The sequence below is a fragment of the Giraffa tippelskirchi genome, chromosome 10 (genome assembly GCF_054371585.1).
Source record: "Giraffa tippelskirchi isolate mGirTip1 chromosome 10, T2T-mGirTip1v1.2.pri, whole genome shotgun sequence".
NCBI classification, from domain to species: Eukaryota; Metazoa; Chordata; class Mammalia; order Artiodactyla; family Giraffidae; genus Giraffa; species Giraffa tippelskirchi.
Window position 1 is genome coordinate 76,036,525 of NC_137284.1, and position 20,989 is coordinate 76,057,513.

The 20,989-nt window shown below is 36.5% G+C and overlaps 1 long non-coding RNA gene across 1 annotated transcript in view; it reads right to left on the minus strand.

Moving 5' to 3' along the window:
* LOC145524478 (uncharacterized) overlaps nt 1–20,989 on the minus strand; it is a 252,310-nt gene that overhangs the window by 103,474 nt on the left and 127,847 nt on the right. Inside the window, exon 4 of the long non-coding RNA XR_014067565.1 lies at nt 12,754–12,835. This is a non-coding gene — a long non-coding RNA (uncharacterized LOC145524478). The remainder of the gene's footprint in view (nt 1–12,753; nt 12,836–20,989) is intronic.

The window sequence follows — 20,989 nt, forward strand, 5'->3', positions numbered from 1 at the left end:
GCGAAGAGTTAACTCATTGGCAAAGACCCTGATGCTGGGAAGGATTGGGGGCGGGAGGAAGGGGACAACAGAGGATGAGATGGCTGGATGGCATCACCGACTCGATGGACATGAGTTTGGGTAGACTCCGGGAGTTGGTGATGGACAGGAAGGCCTGGCGTGCTGCGATTCATGGGGTCACAAAGAGTCGGACATGACTGAGCGACTGAACTGAACTGAAATATGCCCAAGAAGGATATAACACGCAAATAAGGTCTCTTTCTAGTTTTTTCCAAGAAAAGGAGTTACGTAGGAAGGTAACTGGAGGCTGTGAGTGTCAACTTATCTATCTCCATGATTTTTCACTGCACACAACTGTGTGGAGGGAGTACAACTCCTAATCAGGAACAAAGCCCTGAACTCAGAGATAACCTTTTGCGACAAAGCCCTGCTAGTACTATACAGAAAATAGCTTTACACTAGGGTTGCCAGCTTTAGCAAATGAAAATATAGGACAGTCAGTGAAATCTGAATTTCAGATAAATATCATTTAAAAAATTAAAATGGAACATAATTACATTTTTAATATACTTATTTATTGTTTTCCTGAAATTTATTTTATCAGGCCACCCTATTTTATATCTAGAAAGGCCTAGGAACAGTAGTCCAATCCTCAAACTTTTCTAGAACTCATAGCCAACACTGTCACTATGAAGGAAGAGTTGTAGGATGAAGTTTTCCAGCTGTGGAGAGAGAGGCACCTTCTTGGACTTTCCTTCTCTGAAATGGATGATACACTAAAGCTGTTTCTTTATTCTGTCTTGCATCAATTACTGGGCAGTAATCATATTCCAGCACTGTGTTCATCATGGGAAAAATTATTGAGCTAGACAAACACTATTTGTGCCCTAATGAAACTCTCGGTCCATTGGGGGCTTAGGCACAAAACAGCAATCCTCACATTTAATATAACAATTACAACTATATAAGCGCTATGAGCTAACAAAATGTGTGACTTAAGCCAATTCATTGATCTCATTCTATGTATGTGATTCTAGGTAATGTCAAGAATATAAAGATGAGCATGGATGGATAAGCCAAGATTACTTGTTTCTCTCCTTGAAGTTCAAGTGTCGTATGCAAGTATAACCTCCATCAAATAATCCTCTCTTTACTCAATCTGCTTGATTGAGGAAACATGCATAACAAGCCATTTCTGTGACTTTTGTTGCTAATAAATGGGTGAAATACCCTTATTGGTATTTAAAATGAATGACTACAACTATGTTACAACTAATATTAATGTAGTAAGTTAAATTTCTGGATAAGGATTTGGAAAAGACTTTTCTTCATTCATCTATGACCCATGGTATACTGTAACCGATAAAAACACACAGGTTTCTCTCACTTTACAAAACACATGACAGTAAGTCTAAGATTAATGTAGTTTGAAGAATGAAAACTATTCTTTGAGAATTCAATCTATTTTTTAAAAATTCTTCATCAATCATACCAAAGCAGACTCGATGACAAAACACTGTTCTGCAGCCAGCTGCCTTTTATACAACTGCATAAAAGTTAACAAAGGTAAACTTGGTCCTTTCCCCAGGCCCCATTGCTCCCATCCTTTTTCCTCTTGGTATTAGTCCCCTTACTCATTTCCACCCATTTCTGAAGCACTATTGCTCTCTTCACTGCCCCTATTCCTCTCCTATTTAAATAAACAACATAAAACAAAACAGGAGAAGTTCTGATGAACAATTATAACTACATATTGATTAGAGATTACTTTAATGATTGATTAGTGACTACTCTTTAATTAAAGATGCATTCAAACCAATGCATCCTGGTTGAAGTGTGATAGCTTTTCAACATTTATTTTTTCCAAGTTGTAAAGGAGAAACTATGATCTCATTAAATTAGTCTTTTCAATACCAAAGAATACTAATTAAACTTTGTCTCCATCTGAAATAGCCAGAGACTTTCCATCCTGGGGCAATTCTGAATTTCCTTTTCTTCAAGTTAATAAGCCTCTCTTAGCTAACTGCACTACTTGGCTGGCCTATCACTATGTCAGCGATCCAGAAATCATTCTTGAATAGTATCTCTCTCTTCTTCTTCATTGTTTCTGTTATCTATTCCTGAGTAATAAAACTCCCCAAAACTTAGCGTCTGAAAGCAACCAAGATCTATGATTTATTATGACTTTGTGGGTTGGCTGGGCAGTTCCTCTGCTTATTTCTTCTGAACTCACTCATGAAGCTGCTTTCAGCAGAACGCTCAATGGCAATGTTCCTCACTCTGGCAGATGATGCTGGCTGTTGGCTGGAATGCCCAGGGCGTTCTCTTTCTCTGATCCTCACATCTGCTAGACTGGCTTCCTTACAAGGCCATCTCTGGGAGCATTCCATAAGACAAAAGCAGAAGCTTCAAGCTCACAAGTCATATAACATCATTTCCACAACATGCTTCATTTTTCTTCATAGCATTTAGGCATCACATGATATGATGTGATGATGTACATTAGAGGACTTAATTATTTTCGTCTCTCTCAATAGAATACAAACATGTGAGAGCAGAGATTTTGTCTTTTTATTTACTTCAGTATCTCCAGCATCTACAACAATGTCTGGCACAAAACAGGAGTTCGACAAATAATCACTGAATCAATGTAAGATATACCTTCTTCTTCCTCAGCTACCAGGTCCTGCCAATTCAGTATTATAAGTAGCCTATTACCAGATTTCCATCAACTCCCACGGGGATACTGTGATTAGTCTCCTAAGCTATGTTTCTTGTTCAGGCTCCTCCTCACCTCCAGCCTACTCTCCTATAAACTTGAGGGTTGTTTTCTGAAGAACAGGTTTAATCACAGCATTTCACTGCTTCAAAACTTCGGTGGCTTCCTTGCTGCCAGTAAAATAAAGTCCCAAATCCTCACCAGGGAATTCAGAACCTTCATGACATGTTATAACTTTCCCTGTCCTGTCTCTGATCCTCATCAATAACCTTACACTCCCAAACCACAGATCTTGCTTCCAATGTACACTGACCTCTATCTTATTTTCTCTTCACTGAGTGTCCCAAGCTCTTTAACATAATTGCAGCTCACCTTTTCTGGCTGACAAATTTCCTCCGTTTTTTGACAAATTCCTTATCTTCAAGATCCAGCAATTACATTACCTCTCCAGTGGAAACTTGCCCAACATCCCATTTACTCTGGGTTTCCTCAGAATTGTGAACCTAGCTACTAACTAAATAATTATTTCATTATAATTGTTTTTTTATATGTCTGTCCCTCACCCTCGACAAACCATTATCTCCTTGTGTCTTTTTTCTTTTTTCAAAATTTCTATACTACATGCAAATTAGGGCTTGGCATAAAGCATGTGTTAAACAAATGTTGGTTGAATGAATACTCCCAAAGATAGATTTGGGAGGTATCAACATCAGGTCAGGATTAATGACTCAGTGAAGCTCACTACATCCCAGGATAATTCCAGACACAAGATCACACTGAACTCAGGTATTACGAACAAAGATAAATGAACGATAACATACCTTTGTTATTTGGTTTAAATTTTCAGGTTTCTTCTCTTCTGGCAGCCTCATCAGAAGTCTAATTCATAATTGCTAACTATAAAGAATGTGATTTATTATAAACCCATATGGATAGGTAATTGCAGGGAAATCAGAGAGGTTGTTATCCCTACTTACTTGCTCAGGACATGGTAGGGCAATGAACTCGAATATATGTAGGTGGGAACTGTGGCCAATGATTAACTGACCCTGTATCTGCTCAGCCTCACACTGTCTTCCCAACTGTTGGTAACAAGAGACTCCTAGAGTAAATAAACAATTTTTTCCCTAGAAATTTTTCCCTAGTCAAGGATGATCAAATCCATGAAAAAACAGTATATACATTATTTTGTGCTCAGTGAAATACTGAAGCTTTCTTCTTCCACATTGATATTGAGAATGTTTTTAGAAATGTAAAAAACTAGCACTGACATTATTTAATTCTCACCACCCCATCATGACACTTTTAGCAGAGAGTGAGTCAAAGATCCTGACCACCTATTCCATGACATTTCCAGCAGGAGGTAGAAGCCTGCCCTATGTAATAAGGTACACCAGCTTGTGGGCCTCAAGAAAGGCACTCCTACTGGTGATATTTCTGTCGTGTCCCATATCTCAAGGCCTTGCATTAGTAGGAAAGCTGAGTACAAATCATTCTACCCTTGACTTTTTTTTAGTCAAGGATGATCAGCTCCCAAGAGAGCAGTTTGTGTATTTTTGCTCAATGAAATATTGAAACTTTTTTCTTGTACACTAATGTTGAAAACTTTTTTGGAAATGGATCAACTAGTATTGACCTTGTAAGCACTGAATTCCTTTTTGGCTCTAGTTTGGTCTCCAGAGTTATAAGAGAAGGAACATTCTTTCTATATTTCTTGAACAAGCATATAATTAAACATGGTAAGTTAAATATTTTTTGTTTTTCTAAAGAAAATATACTTAATCACCATGTCCTTTTGCATTTATTGATCAGTCATGAATATAAAAAATGTTCAGAATAATACTAAGTGATGCCAATAAGATTCTTTCTACTCTAAAATTATACTATTTCTCCTCCTCCTGGACTGACAACTTTGGTGACTAACAATATCACCATTATCTGCAGATGTGATGTGGGCACAATGCTAATCTGTTCTCATTATTGCTTTAGCCCTGATATGGCAGATATGAGGTTTATGTACAGTCATGACCTCCTCCTGACCTCATAGGAGAACAGTGTAGATATGAGTCCCCAGAGGCTAGTGTCAGGTGCCAAAGAGACAACTCAAACAGGTAGTCATTCCAGCAATGATTTAAATAATAATCATTCTGATGTGTTTTTCTAACATGAATTACATATTGGCATACATTCTTAAGTATGCAATACATTGTACATAGCTTTAATATTTCTATAACAATCCAGCATCAGTCATTATTATGAGCATGAACTACTGTAGGATCCACTGAGTTGTGAAAGGTATCAAAATGTACATAAAGATGTGCATTTGAGCCTCAAAATGAAACAAAATTTAACCAAGCATTTTGCACAAGTTAGATTACAGTATTTTCACCTTACATATGATAACTCAGAGAGAATTTAAATAGCTTAACTAGGTATATAGAGCTAATCAATAGATGACAGATGGAGATTTTTGCATGCAGGACTCTGTCAAAAAAAGCCATACTCTCTATACTGCTGTCTTTTTTAATGTTTGACATTACATAATTCTTTTTTTTTATTTACTTTTTTTAAAAAGCTCTTCCTATGTTGAAATCCTGTTTCTTGCTAACAATGTATTTGTGTTTAGTAATGCCACAAGCATTCCTTTTTAATATGCTCCTTCTAACAAGTGGTGAGCTAGGGAGAACAAATAAATAATTCTGTTATAGGTGTTAGGAGGAAATATGCTCTCACCAAGGACCTGATGTACTTGTTCTACGAGCACAGGGATTTTAACACATGGACTCTGTTTTTGAAGTCTCTTTTTGAAGCATAAGGCTTTTATTTGCAAACTTTGTGCTTTTCAGGCAGGTTCTGAAGAGTGAAATTTAACAGAAATGCAAATTCCAGGTAACTAAATGTTCTCTTGGAATACTCATTGGAAGGACTGATGCTGAAGATGAAGCTCCAGTATTTTGGTCATCTGATGCTAAGAGCCGACTCATTGGAAAAGTCCCTGATGCTGAAAAAGATTGAGGGCAGAAGGGGAAGGGGGCATAAGAGGATGAGATGGCTGAATGGCATCACCAATGCAATGGATATGAACTTGGGCAAATTTTGGGAGATGGTGAGGGACAGGGAGGCCTGGCGTGCTGCAGTCCATGGGATCGCAAAGAGTCAGACACGACTGGACAACTGAACCACAATAAAATGTTCCCATCCATATTTATATTTCTCTCCTTCTGCTGGAAATTTCCATGAATTTTTGTTGCTGTTGTTTATGATTACAGGCTTAAAAATATAGCAATGCTTTTAAAATATTTTACTTTTACAGATATGCTGTGTAAATGTGCTGAATTGAAATGAGTCATTTAATGATCGAACAGAATTGCTTTTAAGTTATTTTAATTTTTCCCTCATTACAGTTCTTCAGTTAAATTAAAACTTTTTTCTAGTTGCTTTCTTACTCTTATTTCATTCAGTCATTTTCATAAAACCTCCGCGGATTAAGCTAAAATAAAATATTATTGCCTTTTTGTGGATCCTTTTGAGAACATGACTAAAATATGAAATAGAGGCTTCCCTGGTGTCTCAGTGGTAGAGAATCTGCCTGCCAATGCAGGAGACACTGTTTGATCCCTAGTCCAGGAAGATCCCACATGCCATGGAGCAACTAAGCCCATGCACCGCAGCTACTGAACCTGTGCTCTAGAGCCCAGGAACCACAACTACTGAGCCCACATGGACCTGGTCTGCAACTACCGAAGCCCACATGCCCTAGAGCCCGTGCTCTGCAACAAGAGAATCCATTGCAATGAGAAGCCTGCACACCAGAACTACAGAGTAGTCCCCACTCACCACAACTAGAGAAAGTCTGCACTTAGTAAAGAAGACCCAGCACAGTCAAAAATAAACCAATAAATATAGTTGGTCAGTATCATAAACTATTGCTTTTATCAGAATGAAGTGACTATGCTGTTTGTGATTTCTTTTTGGATCATTTTCTTCTCCTTAGTTTTTTTTATTAGCTTTTTCGAGGTTACACATGTAAGTAATAATAATTATTAAAATTTCAAATGCTTCATTTGAAGTTGCATTTGAATGCTGTTCTGCAAAGTAAGAAGAACAAAGGTCATCTTCCATCAATTTCAGTTTTGTTCAAGCACTATCCCAGGTTCTAAAGAACCAAAAATAAATTAAGAGATGATTCCTTTCCTCCAGACAAAAGGAAATAAAAGTAGAATAGTCAGATGGTTGATTTACAACCATGGGGTTAGACACATCTGACAAGGAATTCTGCCTCAATCACATGACGGTAGAGCATTTTTAGACAAGACACTCTTAAGCCTCAAATTCCTTATGTATCAAATGAGAGCAACCAAATTAGAGCAATAACAGCGCATCCCTGAAGTTGGTAGTTTTATTGCCTCTATCACCTGAGATATGGTAGGAGGGAGGCAATATGACTATAGAATAGGTCTTTGAATGCCAGAATTCAATTGCAATGATTCTTGCCCTGTCTTTCCCCACTCACTTCCACTTGAAGAGCTATCATATCCAAAGATCCTTCATTTGCAAAAGTAGGAATAGTCATAGGTGTATTACATACATAATTATGAAAATTAACAAAGAAAATGTATGTAAAACACTTAGCACAATGCCTGTCTGTATTAAGTTTGCTAAAGCTGCCACAATAAAATTCCACAGACTGGGTGGTGTAAATAACACAAATTGATTTATTTCTCACAGTTCTAGGGGCTTCAAGTTCAAAAATCAAGGTTTTGGCAGGGTTGGTTTCTTTGAGGTCTCTCTTCTTGACTTGTAGACAGTTGTCTTCTCTCTGTGTCGTCACTCGGTCTCCCCTCTGGGTCTGTGTCCCAATTTTCTCTTCTTACAATATGATTTCTTACCAGTTATAGTGTATTAGGGCTCACCTCAAAGACTTAACTTTAACTGCCTCTTTAAAGACTATCTCAAATACAATGACATGCCGGGAACTAAGCATTAGGACTTCAACATATGACTTAGGGATGAGTGTGGGAGACATAATTCAGCCCATAAAACTGGCCTATAAGAAACACTCAGTAATGTTAGCTATGCTAAAACTATTATCATTATTATTAAACAATGTATTAATCTCAAAAGATAGTAAGCCACCAATACTGATTTAACAGTAAGCTCTTTTCTTATATTTTCTTTCACAAATGGGGCATTTTAATCAGAATGATATATAAATAGTGTTATATGCTATATCATGTGGCTCAGGAGAATTCAAAGTTCAAGCTTCTAGTAGTTTCCACATTAGATAAAATACTAAAAGGGTCAATGTCAAAGGTTCAGTTCATATTCAGGCCAATGGCTTTATTTTGTTCAGTGGTTGCAGAATGTAGCCCAAGCCTGGTTGGTCACATCACAAAACCCATTGTTTCACAATGGGAACAGGGCAAAAGGGTGTGCACAGATCAGCAGAAATCTACTGGTGTGACCAAAAAGCAACCCAGAGTGCATGCCCTTCCTCTAAATGAATAAATGATTTCTTACCAGACCTTTATTTTAGAGTGAGATGCAAAAATGATTAAGAAATGACCATTATCCTACCCATAGACAAATAAGTAGAAAATGAGATTTTACTTTGATTTACCCTTTTTAAAACACTTAAGCTAGAAAAATAAAATTATTGACATCTACAGAAATACTTAACAGCTAAACACTTCACTCTTTATTCTTCTTAATAATTTCCTTAAAAGATACTGGAACAATTAGCCCTGAGAGGATTAAGCAGGGAAAAGACTCCATTTTCTTTTCAGATATGTATATACATACTTTGTTTTATAAATACAAGCGACAAGAAACCAGCTCCATTCTGAAAATGACTTGCTCTATAATAAATACAGATTATTGGCTTATGTGTATTCAATAGCCTACCTAGAAGATTCTCAAACTACTATAATTTGTAATCACTGATATTTACATGAAAATTTAGATGATAAAGAAAAGAAAATTTAAAAGGAATGATTCTCTTCCTTTCCATCAAAAATAAACTGAGTATTTGAATTCATCTCTTCTGTCCTCATATACTTTTTTATGAAGCCACATTAAATCAAAATACGTACTTCTTGTAAAACAAGCCCTAATAAAATGTTCCTAGCTTGATTCTGCCTCTAGCAGAAAATAACTGAGGTAAATTTGTGCAAGCTACAGTTTAATTGGACAATACTATTTTATCAAATATTATTTTTATGACTTGCCTGATACCCAACACAGAAATCTCTGATTTGGGTCATGATGCAGAATTTCCTTAGGTATGACTGCCCCTCTCTAGCCGAAAAAAGAAAAGAAAAAGAATCACTCACTAAAACAGAGCAAATGTCCTAAGGCCCTCTTGAGCTCAAAATCTGTCTGAGCCACAAAGAAATAGTCACCGGACTTCACCTCCATAGTAAAGAGTAATCCTCAGCACTGGATCCAAACCTGCACAGCTCTGCAACACATCCAGACCCAAATGATCATGAAATTTTCCCAGCTGGTAAAAGTACATCAGAGATGAGGAAATAATTAAAATACACTCCACTTCATATATTGGGGATCCCTGGTTGCTCAGGCGATAGAGAATCTGCCTGCAATGTGGGAAAACTGGGTTCAATCACTGGGTTGGGAAGATCCCCTGGAGAAGGGAATGTCAACTCACTCCAGTATTCTTGCCTGTAAAATTCCACGGACAGAGGAACCTGGAGGGGTTCATGGGGTCACAAAGAGTCAGACACAACTGAGCGACTAGAGCTTTGCTTTCTATTTCATATTAAGGAAGGGAGGCCTAGCAAGACAATGGAACTCTAGTCAAATTGTTTTTGCCTCTACATTATTAAAGCAACTTTCCAAGATGTCCTATTATAAGCAAATGTATTTTTAAAGGACCTAAACAACAGTACAAATTTTACAGACACAAGGTTAATCGTAGTCGCTGCCTATATAACATCTCTCCATATCTAGCATAGGAGTTTTAGATTTTTTGCACCAACCATAATACTATTCATTTTTAATTCTTATCATTGCTAAATGCTTTAAGAAAATAATCTCTTTGTTACAAGGTTGCAAGCAGATAAGGAAATGGAGGCCCAAGAAAATTAGGTAACTAGTCTGAGGTACCAGGATCAGTAACAGGCAGGGCAAGGACCACCTGAACACTAACGCCTGCAATTCCACGAGCCTGTGCTATTCCTGCTGTGCTCAGCTTACAGCGTTACTGTCATCCTCAAATTCTTCAAGAGAAAACTCGAATAAAGACACAGAAGTTTAAAAAATCAATGTTGTGATTGGGGTCTGCTTTAACACATAGGCTTAGTTGTGCATATACTTGGTAACATTAAGTGTTAGTCACTCAGTCATGTTCGATTCTTTGCGACCCCATGCACTGTAACCCACCAGGCTCCTCTGTCCATGGGATTTCCCAAGCAAGAATACTAGAGAGGGTTACCATTTCCTTCTCCAGGATAACATTAAATGTAGCTATAATGACACGGCATATTTTAAAAAGATATTTTATAATGAAACCAATACTTCATTGGTTCCATCCAATATTCTTTTTCTTTCTAGTTTACTAATATCAGTTTATGACATGGAAATTTTTTTTCCCTTTTTAAGAAATTACAAAGAAAATTTGGATATGTATTCCCAAAATGTGTAGTTATTTCTTAGAAGAGCAGTCTCTTTTGTCTTCTCCCTTCAGCCCACATTTATTGAACCTTTTTTATTTTGATAGTTCTTTGATTATACATTATTAAATATTAGGTGTGAAGAAGAAGGGTCTAATGCCAATTCATACCCAGTTACCACGTAACTTGGCTTGTATCTATTTTGAGTACATACAATTCTTTTCCACACAGAGGAAAACAATGAATGTAAGCCACAGATAAAATAGAATCTAAATATTTTTTAAAAAATGAAAGTACTATCTAAAGAAATTCTTAAAACTTCAGGTAGATCTCATTTTTCAAACCTGTAATATATTTTCTATAATGTTTAGAAATGACTAACATGAAGAATAACTAGGTAAAAGTGAAGACTGCATTCTAAAACAGTCATAAAGTTTGATTAAATTAATCTAAAAATATATTTTGATAAAACAAACTAGAACTTATTACCTAGTAATAGGCACTCCAGAGAATTCCAAAAAATATATATTACAATCTTACGAAAAAACATACTTTTAAATTAGGACACACTACTGTAAATTTTCAGAATATGTATCTACCCAATTTTTTAATTCCCATGTAAATTTCATTCCTTTTCAGATATAAAGAAGTACTAAAATTTATAGCTATAATGATAAATAAAAATACAAGAAATCAGATATATACTCTAATAAAACAGGATACAGCATCCAAACTCCAATCTCCAGAACTATAAGAAAATAAATTCATGTTTGTTTAAGCCATTTCAGTCTGCGATATTTTGTTATGGCAGCCCCAGTACATTCACAATCATAGCATCACTATTCATAATAGCTAAGAGGTAAAACGACCCAAGTGTCCATTGACAGATGAATGGATAAATAAAACGTGGTGTATGTATGCAATGGAGTAGTATTCACTCTTAAAAACAAAGGAAACACTGACACATTACAATATGGATGCACCTCAGGACTTTATGCTTAGTAAAATAAGCCAGTCACAAAAGACAAATACTATATGTTTCCATTTAAATGAGATATCTAGATAAGTCACATTCACAGAGATCAAAAGTAGAATGGAGAGCCTTGGGAGAAAGAAATGGAAAGTTGTTCAGTGGCTATACAGTTTTGATTTTACAAGATGAAAAAGTTCTAGTGATCTATTGCCTAACAATGTGAATATACTGAATATCATTAAGCCAAATACTTAGAAATGGTTAAGATGGTATTATGTTATGCATTTTTACTACAATAATAAAAAATACAAAAAATCCACAGGATCCTTTCCAAGCATAAGTTAACATCTACCTCAAAAGTGTTCCAGGAAAAGCACACTGAAAAAGAGAGAAATCTCTATAAAAGACACCACTCCATGGTGAAATGGTCAGTGGTTTATCCTCCAGATATAGGTGGCTCAGAGAGTAAAGACTCTGCCTGCAATGCAGGAGACCTGGGTTCAATTTCTGGGTTGGGAAGATTTCCTGGAGAAGGAAATGGCAACCCACTCCAGTATTCTTGCGTGGAAAATCCCATGGACAGAGGAGCCTGGCAGGCTACAGTCCACGGGGTCATAAAGAGTCAGACATGACTGCGCAACTAACACACTAACACACTAATGGATTAATCAGTTCCATTTTTATATAAGTTTAATATGTTGGTAAATGCTTTTTTGCCTTGGTAAGAGGTGGGGAGAGAGAGAATTTAGACAAAGGAAATAATGGTTCATTCAGCACTGAAGGCAGTAAATGTTGGCCTCTCTCTCTCCCTCTCTTCTTTTTCCCCTAAGATATTTAACAAAAGTGTGATGTCACATTGATCTTACTGAGCTGAATAACTTAACATTTGAATTCACACTCCATCTCAATGAGTGGCTTTTTTTCAGAACAAAGGCTTTTTTTTTTACATATCTGTTACAAAGAACAGCAAGATATCAGGGAAAGAATATGTGGCAGCTGAAGAGAAAGACTATCCAGAAAAATTAATAATATGGCAACATATGAATGAAACACACAGAAACACTGGCTGCATTGGCTATAATACATTAATAATTTCTAACTAATTTCCAAGGAACAATGAATCACATGTGATTTGCAAATACTGGTCTTTTGTTTCAGAAAAACCAAACAAATATGTTGCTATCTGGCATGTGAATATGAACATACAATAATTATTCCTTAGTCTGAAGACAGTGCTGGTAGGTCAAGAGAAGATTGAAGACACAGGAAGATATACCCAATGGGGATGCGACCTTGAAAAGGAGGAAGAGTAATGCACAATGCTGCTTTCCTTTTGTTTTGGGGTTTTTTTTCAAATTTTTTTTAAGAGAAAAGTTATTACCATCACTTACAGAGTTCAAAGGACTCCACTGGATTTTTTGAAGACTTACCATTTGCTGTGTCAGAGCAGGACCCAAATTCTAGCTGCTCACAGTGTACTTTGGAGTCTGGCTCACAGAGTGTTTCTGTTACCTAGGGAAGCAGACAGGAATGTACATAACTGTAAAACTAAAGTGCTGGAAACTAGTCAGCTTAGCTCTTTAACAAATGTTAAGTTCTTTTTGGTAAATACTGGAAACCTCTCATATTTAGAGGTGGAAGGGGAGGCAAGAGTCCCGACCTCATTGCTCACTTTCAAAGGGTCTTTTTTCAATAAAAGATATCCCAGACCACCTTTTGCCAAATGCAAAGACATTTATTAGAAGGCAGCTGTGACCACTCTGAAGCTACGGAGTTCTTCTCTCTGACCTAAAAACAGCCAGCAGCCCCTTCTTTGGAATGCCTACTCCGAAGGGGACCTAAGTTGGATCCTTTAGTAGTCTGATCCCCATCTGCTAGAGCAAGGAGGTCTGCAGGTCCACCACAGCACAAACTTGGAGTTCTACTCCATTGACATACATTTCTGGGCTAGAGGGTGTCTTCTCTTATATACTAGTATTTGTTCAGGCCAAGGTAATGAGTCCTATATCACCATCCCAATCAATCCTATAACCTAAATATCATTCATTTCAATTTCACCAAAAACATTTTATTAATTAGCTAATGCTAAGGCATTTATTTTGAATAAGGAACTCATCTACTAATTAACTTTCCCTAAGGTGTTGACTCGCAGAAGGCAATGGCACCCCACTCCAGTACTCTTGCCTGGAAAATCCCATAGACGGAGGAGCCTGGTAGGCTACAGTCCATGGGGTCGCTAAGAGTCGGACACGACTGAGCGACTTCACTTTCACTTTTCCCTTTCATGCACTGGAGAAGGAAATGGCAACCCGCTCCAGTATTCTTGCCTGGAGAATCCCAGGGACAGCGGAGCCTGATGGGCTGCCGTCTATGGGGTCGCACAGAGTCGGACACGACTGAAGCGACTTAGCAGCAGCAGTAGCAGCAAGGTGTTGACTATGGGGCTTCCCAGGTGGCTCAGTGGTAAAAGAAGCCACCTGCAATGCAGGAGATACAGGAGATGCAGTTTCAGTCCCCAGGTCGGGAAGAACTCCTGGAGGAGGGCACGGCAACTCACTCCAGCAACCTTGCCTGGAGAATCCCAGAGAGAGAGGAGCCTGGCGGTCTAGAGTCCACAGGGTAGCAAAAAGTTGGACACGACTAAAGCCACTGACTACGCCCGCACAAGGTATTGACTATAGGTCCGCACAAGGTGTTGACTCGAGGTAAAGTGCTACCATGTAGTACAGTATTTGGCAAGAATTACCCCACAGACAGTACAACCAGAGGATGAGGCATTGGAGCTGGGACTTGAATCCAGGCTATACTGAAGACTTTCTAATTGCTAAGTCCTCCAGTTTTAAGATATATAAGAAAAGAAAAGGAGAAAAGAGTAGAAAAAGTAAAGAAGAAAGAAAAGAAAAAAGAAAAGCATGATTTTCTTTTCTCCATGGTTTTAGCATCTTATCATGAAATGATAAACAGGATGATTGTTTTATTTGTGTAAGTGGGTAGCATCGGTACAAATGGGAAAATATTTCAAGCTAACAATAAATTATTTCTACAGAAGCTTTTATGTGACTTCTTTTTAAATAACCTATATATATTTGGCAGTTAAGAATAACTGAAAATTTTAGGAAAACATTTTCTTTCCTTCTTTTCTTCTTCCCTTCTTTCCTACCTTCCATTTTCAATTAGAAAACTACATGTGGCCATAAACACAGACACACAAGTAAAAGCTGAAACTAAAGAGCAGAAGAATTTCTAATTGATCTGAAGAGTGTGACTCTATGCAGATAAGAATTTTTTTAATAATAGACTCTTTCCCTTGTACACAGTGCCTAGGTCTAACACTATCTCATCTTACCTGAAACAGTCTCCAAAATTTGAAAGAAATCCTTTGGTAGACAAGATATCAAGACTCAAATCATAACATAACTAGGCAAATAAACTGATGCAAAAGTGGAATTTCTAGGAAGAAGGTACTACTGCCCCCAGCACCACAGGCCACCACAAAATTGGTGACATCAGCAGAGGGCCCCCTCACCACCCTGACACAATGCACAGGGTTTCTAGGGGACATACATGCTTGGGCGCCAGGCTGGAGTCATGGAACTGGAAAATATCAAGTGTTCTCTTGTCCTCCATGTGAAGTCTTGGGAACACTGACAGGAAATAACTTCATTTTTGGTCACTGTCTAATCTTAACTTTCTTAAATATGAACACCTCCCAGAAAACTGGATTGCTAATTTTTGCCTCAGATGAGCTGAATAAATCCCAAATTGATAACACTCCAGTACCAGCAAAGAGAGTGATATTAACCTAAATAAGGAACAGACAATTCCCTGTTGGAGGCAAAACCCAGAACTTGGTGAAACATTATAGACTGTCATCCTATGTTTGATAAATTTTTATGTTGTGTCTGCTTTGGGCCCCAAAATAAATTCTTGGTACTCAAAACAATAAGTCAGAACAATAACAATGAGAAACCGCAAGCCAGATCTGATATTAAGGGAGATCTGATCACCTCCCCAGCCAAAATATAGACAATGCTTTAAAAATGTAAGGAAAAAATACAGGAAGAGAATGCTACCACAGCTAACACACTGCCTGTAAAATATAGAAACAGCTTTTTTCAAGTCAGGAGATGGAACTATCTGCTTTAAAACCTAGGTGACAAGCAGATGGAATTATAGTGCTCCCTTTTAACCCCCAACTAGCTGACTCATTGTAGAGTGGTATGGTAATGTTAGTTTATAACAGAGCCACCTACTAACAAAGAAGTTAGAAAAGAATGATGATTTTGTAGGAAGTGAAATTACAGATTTAAGAGGCTTGGTCTAAAATTTCATTTCTACCACCATCAGATACTCTGAACTACTCTCTGCATATAATCAACTGAAATGACAAACATATATGTATAGTTTTAATTTTTAAACGTACTGGTGAGATAAAAACTAAGGAGCAAAAGGATTTGTGGAAACCCCATACAGCTGCCCAGGAATCCTGGGAGACAAGTCAGAGAGTTTTTCTCTCTGAGAATTTCTGCCTAAACCTGGACACCAGAGTTTTCTCTAAAGACTAACAAGCATGTGATGTACATGCTTGATAATTGCTTAAAGTAGGAAATCCATCAAGGTTTCCATATCAGTAGTATAAAGGTAAAAAAGAATTAAAACCTGTTGCCCATAATGAGGTACCAAAGAAACTCATTTGTCTTAAGCCAGGACATAGATGAAGATAAGGTAGGAGGTGTGAGAAGGAGAGGAGGATCTCTCCTGAAAATTCATAACCAAAAAGTAACCCTGGTGGTTCTAAAGTTGAATTTATAACACCTCTGTTGTTTGAAAAATCTTAGGTAGAGAATAAAATTTAAATAGTTTATTAAATGCAAATTTGTCTGAAAGAAGTAAGCAAAAGTCTAAGGAGAGGACCAGTGAACTGAAAGAAATATCCAAAGAAATTATCCAAATGTAGAGAAAGAAAACTATGGTAAATAAAATGAGAAGTTAGGATGACATATGTCTAAGGGCTTCAAAGTAAATAACAGAAGACACTGGGATGAATGACATAAAGTAAATAAATGAAATAGAAGCCAAGAATTTTCCAGAAATGTTGAAAAACAGTAATCATGAGAATTACAAATAGCAACTATGAATTCAAAAAAAGTGTTAGTTGCTCAGTCATGTCTGACTTTTTGAGATCCCATGGACTGTAGCCCACCAGGTTCCTCTGTCTTGAAATTCTCCAGGCAAGAATACTGAAATGGGTAGCCATTCCCTTCTCTAGGGGATCTTCCCAACCCAGGGATTGAGCCCTGGTCTCCCACATCGCAGGCAGATTCTTCACTGTCTAAGCCAGCAGGGAGATACAATTCTAAAATCTGTTAAATTTAATACATAAAACTTTAAAACTTTGGTATGGGCAAAAAAAAATAAGCCAAATGAAAACATAACAATAGAGTATCAAGAAAGGCATTAGGGAGAAACAAAAGCTGAGGCAAATAGGCAGCCCATAATAAAATGATACCACCAATCAAAAGATATCAGTGATCATTCATTATAAGCAAAAAGTAATTCTTCATTAAAAACAAAATTCACCATGCTAAATCTAAAAAAAATTTAAGATCATGTTACTTTTGCTTATAGGATCCATATATCATAAAGAAATAAAATATGGAGAGCTAAAAGAATGGAAAAGATATAATAGACAAATATCAAGCAAAAGAAAGCTGGAGAAACTGTATTAAAACCAGATAAAGTAAATATAAAGGCAAAAAATATTATTAAAGATAAGTATGGTCACTATAAAACAATATTGAACTTGAAAGTATAATTTCTAATTTATATGCACCTAGTAGAATAACTTAAATTTTTTTAAATAACATAATTATGAGAAGAAATTAACAAATTATCCAGTACTAGATGATACTTTTATATATCTCTCTCAGTAAACAGTAGATTAATCAGACAAAAAAATTAGAAAATATATGAAGAGATTTGAAAACAAAGTTGATCTAATAGATCATATTGAATGTTTCACCCCAAATGTGGAAATACATATCTTCTTCACTGAGTTTATATAAAATACTTCTGAAGCCTCCTAATAAAGACATCATACTAACCATATTCTCTAGCAAAATACAACAGAAATCAACTTCAAAGTGAAAAACACTACATGTTGTGATATTTTAAATGCACTTGCAGATGATTCACTAATAAAAGAAGGAATAATAAAACATTATGAAATACTTAGCACAAAACAATATTCAAAAAAATACCTATCTAAAAGTAAGACATGTGAGAGACTCCTGCTTCTGGGAATATAGAGCACATGTGTGTGCATGCGTGCTCAGTCACTCAAGTCATATCTGTCTCTGCAACCTTATGGATTGAAGCCCACCAGGCTTCTCTGTGCATGGGTTTTCCAGGCAAGAATACTTCTCCAGAAGATCTTCCCAATCCAGGAATTGAACCTGCATCTCCTGCTTGGCAGGTTGAATGGCATCACTAATTTAATGGACATGTACTTGGGCAAACTCAGGAGATGGTGAAGGGAAGCCTGGCGTGCTGCAGTCCATGGGATCACAAAGAGTTGGACATGACTTGGCAACTGAACAATAACAACAACAACATGATAAAAACTCTCAAGAAACTAGGAATAGGATGGAACTTCCTCCACTTGATACAGAGCAAGGATCAGATAATGTGCTAAATCCATTACCGTTATTATTCCAGTTGAAACACACAGCAATTCTATGAAGGAGATAATATTATGCTCTTCATTTTGTTAGCTGAAGGAGCCAAGTTTTAGAGAGGTTAAGTAATTTACCCAAAATTATATTTTTAGAAAGTGGTCACTGATTCAAACCCAGACTTGTCTGCCTCCCGAGCTTAAACTGTTAATAAGCTCTGCTTTTGTGGATTTCACATTCCTCACATGGGAAAATCCAAGAATTTTAAATAGATGATATGCAATATTAATTTCTGCTCTAATGACCTAAGAATTTCAAGGTATCTCTCAATAACATTTCTCTAAGTGATCCAACCATTTCTGATTACTCTAATCCTCTCCTATTGGAGTTCAGGGTTTGGGTATGGGAGAAGGAACACAACTTCAAAAACATATCTTGAAAACGCTATTCCACGTATTTCACACATTAAGTTATTCAGTCTTCACAGTAGCTCTTTGAAGTGAGTACTTTTGTTTTTCCCCAGTTTATACTGGAGGTAACTGACGCACAGGGAGGATTAAGTAATCAGCTCAAGGTCATACAGCTAGTAAGTGGCACAACTGGATTTTGAACCTAGGCATTTTGGATCAGAGTTTATTCATTCAAGAGCACACTTAATCTCTGTGCTCTTCATCTCAATCAAGAACATGTATCATTAAAATAAATAAACTAAAACTTAATATGCTCCTCCTCCCATAATAAGACTTGAAATAAGACTTAAATGAATAATTAACATTTTTCACATGTGAGTTCAGTTTCCTTAGGACTACATAAGTACTTATGTAGTACTTTTTAATGTAGTACTATTTTTTTTTGGTTTACAGGGACTTCAGTAGGTTTATTCTGGATCTTAGCATCTTTATTTTATTATGTAAACAAGGTATCTTGGGAAGGTATAAAACATACCAAATAGAAACTAGTGAAATGTAAGTTATTCCTATATTCAGGTGAAATAATTCTTCATGGGCACTAGATCCTTCTAAATCATATGCAATGAAAGAAATTTTTGTTCCAATAATATATGTCATCTAAACTATAAAACAACTTCCCTGAATTATCATGGAGCAGCTCAGACCTTGTCTCATGGTTGCCTTCAAATTTTGGTGCTACAGATTTGACTTCACTTATTCTGGTGAATGAAATTCCTCCTTAATGGTGTTATATGCTAAATTGTATTCCCTCAAAAGTCATTATGTTGAAGTCCTAAGTCCTGTTATCTCAAAATGTGACTGTATGTAGAGATAGAGTCTTTAAAGAGGTAATCAAGTTAGAAGGGATTATTAGAGTTACCCCTAACTTAATCTGACTTGTATCCTTATAAAAAGAGAAAATTTGGACACACAAAGTAATACCAGAGGTGCACATGCCCAGAGGAAAGACCATGTAAAGATTTGGCAAGAATATGGCCACCTACAAGCCAAGGAAAGAGGACTCGGAAGAAACAATCATGCTGCCACCATGAACTTGGACTTTCAGACTCCAGAACTGTCAAAATATAAATCTCTGCTGTTTAAGTCACCCAGTCCATGGTATTTTGTTATGGCAGCCCTAGCAAACTAATGCACAGGGTTTTCATGGGTAGCCCTGCAATCATTCTACTTCTTTAAACAGATAAAAACATGTGGTACCATTGACTTTGCCTATGTAATTCCTTCCTTTCCCAAACCCAAACAACTTTACCACCATAATTCATCTCCAGTTGAACTTTCTAATTTCTGCCACTAAAATAAACCTATGGGCTTCCCTGGTGGCTCAGTGGTAAAGAATCTGCCTGCCAATGAAGAAGACACAAGATCAGTCTCTGAGTCAGGAAGATCCCCTGGAGAAGGAAACGGAAACCTACTCCAGTATTCTTGCCGGGGAAATCCCATAAACAGAGCCTGGAGGGCTATAGTACACAAGGTCAAAAAGAGTTGGACATGACTCAAAAGTAAACATACACAGACACACACACACACACAATAAGCCTATATATTATACATAAACATGTATCACACAACTGAGCAACTGAGCACATACAAACATAATTAAAACAATGTAGATGGGAGGGGGATTCAGGAGGGAGGGATATATGTATATACCTATGGCAATTCATGTTGAGGTTTGATAGAAAGCAACAAAATTCTGTAAAGAAATTATCCTTCAGTAAAAAATAAATTAATTTTAAAAAACTTCATGTATACCTAAAGCAAAAGAAATTTTAGGTCTTTTCCAGATACGACAGTAACCTTGAGAAATACGACGCAGCAGTATCTACAAAATCTTTGTGTTTAAAAAATTAAAATAGTGCAATTATTATATTACATTGGAAATCTGTGTGTTGATATTTTGATAGAGGGTGAAGTTATGTATAGGCAATTCAGAAAAGCATAGCATTAATAATACAGAAACACAAATAAATTGTTAGCATGAAAAATAAATTTCATAAACAATTTGTTGGATGTTGCCATCTTATTTTGTTCAAACAGAACCAGATAATATGTTTATAGATTATCTTTTATATGTATTACTTACAGAAACCCAGACCCTCAATACCACCCTCATCTACTTCCCACATCACTTAAATACAATCAGAAGTTAAGTCCCAAGTCAAGAAAAAAACATCAGACCTATTTAGGAAAAAGAAAGAGATGTGTGATTTTTACCAGTTCCAAAAGGTAGCTTTAAATGCTCATATTATTGCTTTATGCTAACTATTTCCTTATCCTCTCATAAGTTCAGTTGGCTTCAAATTCACCATATGGAAGGCAACCATATAATTTATCATTCAATCTAGGATATTTTTAAGCATGAAAAGAGGAGCTATTTAATTATGCTAGAAACAGTGAAAAGTCAGGTCTATCTTACGAAAATTTGAACCTATGGACACACATACATATTGCCATAATAGCAATTTATCACTTAAGTAAGGGCTAAAAGAATGGTTTTCTGTTCAGTAAAATAATAAAATAGA